Source organism: Protomyctophum parallelum (assembly GCF_964188405.1).
Source record: "Protomyctophum parallelum genome assembly, chromosome: 15".
Classification (NCBI taxonomy): domain Eukaryota; kingdom Metazoa; phylum Chordata; class Actinopteri; order Myctophiformes; family Myctophidae; genus Protomyctophum; species Protomyctophum parallelum.
The window spans coordinates 5,598,459-5,603,348 of NC_139710.1; positions in this window are offsets into that span (position 1 = coordinate 5,598,459).

Below are 4,890 nucleotides of genomic sequence, written 5' to 3' on the forward strand. Positions count from 1 at the left end.
AAAACTTTGAAATTTCCAATAAAAACTAGAATATTACTAGAATATTATTGCTGCATATTACTAGAATATGCAGCAAATTATTATTAAAATATATTCTCCTAAAGATTTGACTGAACAATATATCCATGCTACACTTTAGTTTACAGTTACACTGTGTAATCTTCAGCTCTTACAATATATTAGTTGTGTACCACTTCAACAAAACATTACATTAATTACAAGAGTGATTTATTTAAAGTTCTTAAAATATCTGATCCATGATTCTGCAATTTAAAGCATTGCAAACCCATAGTCACCCAGAGATTTGAAAAAAGTGATACGTTATATTTCATAACTGTATTCTAGATTCATTGCACATGCAGTGAAATATTCAAAACCTGTTTTTGAAAATCAAAAATCCATGTCTCAAAATATTTCGGACCATGGTTTCGTGATTTTGGAGGATTTGAGGAAAAATATGAAAATCGTGAAAAAAGGGCATAGGTTCCGCACCACATACCATAGTATGCTGTTTTCCGTGATTTAGGATTTGAGAAAAGGATGAAAATCACAAAAAGGGCTTGGTTTCGGACCGCATATTATAGTATACAGTTTTTCATGATTTTGAAGGATTTGAGAAAAAGATGAAATCACGAGAAAAAAAGGGCATACTATATATAGTCCATGGTTTCGGACTATAGTTTTTACAGTTTTTGAGCTATGCCTCCGCTCCATTACGGAGCTATGTGTCCGTATTTCTGTCTGTAAATGGTGCATTTTATATAGCGCCTTTATCCAAGGCGCTTTACATAGATTGTGCATTACATTCACCCATTCACACACACATTCATACACCGATGGCGGCGGAAACCATGCAAGGCACCAACCAGCACATCAGGAGCAATTAGGGGATCAGTGTCTTGCTCAAGGACACTTCGACACTAACTGGGGGATCCCTGGTTAAGCGGGTTTGAACTGGCAACCTTGCGATTACCATCCAGCCACTCTACCCCTGAGCCACTGCCTGAATGTATGTATGTATGTATGTATGTAACACCTAAAGTGGCCAGTACAGCACAGAGTACACTACAATACGAGCCCTGGGGCGGTCCTGGGGCTCTGGATGTTCCGGGGACCCCCACATGGTAACTGTCATTTCTCAACAGTTACGGACACGGGGCGGCTCGTCAGAACTGTAGTACATTACAGTACAAAGCACAGAGTACAGTATAACAAATGTATAGTTGCACCGCTCAGTACACACGTGTGATTTTTTTAGTGTATAGATATACATATGTGTGTCCCTGCCTGGGTCCCTGGCTCGGCGGGCTGTGTTCCTGCATGGCTGTGTCCGAGCACAAAATTAGCTTTTGGTTGGTTTTCACAACCAAGTGTCACTGTTGCACAGCCTAATGCTGAACACACGCACACAAACTGTATATATGATGATTTTGGGTATTACTGTGCTGTACAGTACAGTACGGTACAGTAGAGGGACCCCTTGGGGACCCCCACGCGGTAACTGTCATTTCTCGACCGTTTAGGACGTGGATCGGCTCGCCGGAACCGGGCCGGCACCCTGGCCGCTTCTGGGGACCCCCACACGGAGTTGCACCACTTCACACGGGTGTGATTTAATCAGGAGGGATACTATAGTCCATGGTTTCGGAAGACAGGCAATTTTTTCATGATTTTAGACGAAAATCATGAAAAAACTAGAAAAAGTGCCCTTCTGGGCACAGGTCTCCACCAGGATTTCTTCCTCAGCCTAGTGGGAATATGCGTGCACAGTTTCATCTCAATCGGACGCTGCGTTGTGGCGATTTGTACAAAGCGGGCTACTCCTGAAAAGTGTAGGAGCCAATCGTGGCCAATCAGGATGGAATATGAGAAATCAAACAAACCTGTCTTGATCACATGACTATGGAGATCATGTGTACCGATTTGCGTGAAATTTGGATAAAATCTGAAGGAGTAATAGAAAATGTGTTTTACATATGTCGGCCTCCTGGTGGCGCTATAAAGAGCAGATGTGAAAAATTCCAGGCAAAGGTTTTTCCTTGGCCTCTAGGGAGTTGGCATACAAAGTTATCCACAGATCCATGCAGTTAGAGGTAAAAACACTTTTGGGCCAGTTATAGCGCCACCTTGAGGCTGAGTTGAAATTGTTCATGTGGCATTTCGTCCTCGGCCTAGTGGGAATGTGGGTGCACAATTTCACGGAAATCACGCTATGTGTTCATGATTTGCAGCATTTTGTTTGAAACTGAGCACTCCTGTGAACTTTGGAAGCCAATCTTAGCCAATCAGGATGGAGTCTGAGAAATCTGAAAGACCGGTTTCGTTGAATGGCTCTAGAGACTGTGTACCAATTTGCGTGATGTTTGGACAAAATCTGTAGGTGTACTGTGCAAAAACTTGTTTTGCACAAAGCGGCCTCCTGGTGGCGCTATAACAGGCCGTTCTGGAAAGTTTGGGGCAGAGGTTGATCGTTGGCATCCAGGGAGTGTGTGTGCAAAATTTGGCATCGACCGGGTTAACGGTGGCCGAGATTAGCTCCTCACGGACGGACGGACACACACACGGACGGACGGACACACGGACGGACGGAGTGCAAAACATACTCTCCCCCCATGCCTTCGGCCTGGTGGAGACAATAAGTGTCTGAGCTGAAATCGACATGTAAATATGAAATAAATGCTTAAACATGTAGCTATAGGTGCAAAGACCACAAGTGAACCTTTCACGCCTGTTTTCTCAACTCGCTGTTTCTCTGTAAGACATTGCTCTATAAGCCATATCTCCAAAACTGGTGGGTGAAACTGAACATGACCAATATGTCAATTTGAAGCTATGATTCCGTGCTTTCATATATATTTCATATTGTGGGTGTGCAAAGGTGCAAATTCCCAAAAGAGAATTAGTTTATTTACTTATGTAGGGAAAAATGGGAACAAAACGAATGGAAATAATTACACACATATATATGATTATTATTACTACCATAGCCCATAGCCATATAGAAACTCAGACTTTCTTTGTTTAAAAAAGAACCTTGGGGGATTAATAAAGTGACAACTTTTACAATATCTCCATTACCATTATCCAAATTAATTCCTGATGCATTTATGGCCTAAACGGCTTCCCATACTCGACTAAAGAGCCTTGATCCTATAGCCGGGTAGTAGAGCAGCACCATATAGCCTAGTCGACACTAGCATAGTAGAACACAGGCAGGATTGATTGATTATTTTACAGTTTGCAGAATTACAGTACATTTCACTGTACAACTCAATACAATAACTGTTAACTGTGAATGGACGACACCATAAAGCATTACACTTGTTTACAATAGGGCCCACCATTTTCAATTCATCAAAATTAGACGTACAAATATACACGACAACTATAAATCCGACAATGTTCCATGATTTAAACACTCTCAGAGAACAAATTAACCCTGATTTTACAATATAGATTGGGGGTCCCAGAGATAGAAATACCACTCAATGGGGGTAGCCTAATGCATGTCAAACTAGCCCTAACAATAACCTCACAAAACAACTAGTCGGTGTTGTTGGAAAGTAATCAACGGGGCTCGAACCGGCAAAGTTAAGTTGCTAGGTTTAGAGATAGAGTTCTATATTGTCTATGTAAGCCATGACGTCAGCGTCAGCCGCCCTTCCAGAGCCACTTCCGGACACGTGTACAGTTACGTTAATAATTCTACTCGAGTTGGAAGCATTACCCTCATTGGCTTCCTTTCTTTTCCCTTTTTGCTTCCTATATGATGAATTCCTGTTCTGTTCTTTAACTATATAGAAGTGTCTATTTGTATGTCTCTAAATGTTTTGATGAATTGAACAATGTGGACCCTGTTGTAAACAAGTGTAATGCTTAATTGGGTTGTCCACTCACAGTTAACAGTCTTTGCATTGAGTTTGTGCTTGAAATGTACTGTAATTCTACAAACTGTTAATAAATATTTCAATCAATCAAACCAGAGCTAGACTACACCATGATATATTATTAGGAGTACAATAACTTTGCATTGTGAATAAAAAGGTATAGCCACAGTGGGGTTGCAGTGTAATGCTTAATTGGGTCGTCCACTCACAGTTAACAGTCTTTGTATTGAGTTTGTGCTTAAAATGTACTGTAAATTCTACAAACTGTTAATAAATATTTCAATCAATCAATCAAAAATGAATCAATGATTGAGAAAAACATCAGCGGGGTTTGAACCCGTGAAGTTACATAAGGTTGTATTGAAAGTCGGGTGTTTAGACCGCTAGACCACTAAGGACGCTGAAAGAAAAGGGACTGATGTCTGTATTGACTATTCAAGCCGTGACGTAACCCGCTTCCGGGTCTTACTCAAGAAAGCTCCACGTCATACATTTTCTTTTCTTTACAGTTACATTAATAATAATTATAGTCGAGTTGGAAGCATTAAGACACACTTTAACCCTCAATGGCTTCCTTTCTGAAAAATAACGCTATTGTAAAAAAATAAAAAGATTCACGCGTTCAGAATCATAATAGAAGCGGACGGGACCCGGATGTAACGTAAGGAGGACTACAATATGAAAATCGCGGCAAAAGACTCGCGGGCGTGGCCTCACGTCACACCCGGAAGGAAGTGACGCCCCCCCTCCTCAAATACGGAAGAGACGCGTGGAGGGGGGTTTGCTTCAGTGTTGTTTTGATTCTGCCACGTCACCATGTCCGCCGCCTCGTCGTCGTGTCCGCAGCAAGGTACGTTAAATGTTATTTAATACTTAAACGTTGTTGTTGTTGTTCAAACATCTGTGATCACTTTATATGATGTTAACTTTGTTGTGATGTTTATATATTATGTTCGTGCCGCTCTGTAAAACCGTGTTCCAGTGGCCGAATGCTTACTGTCGG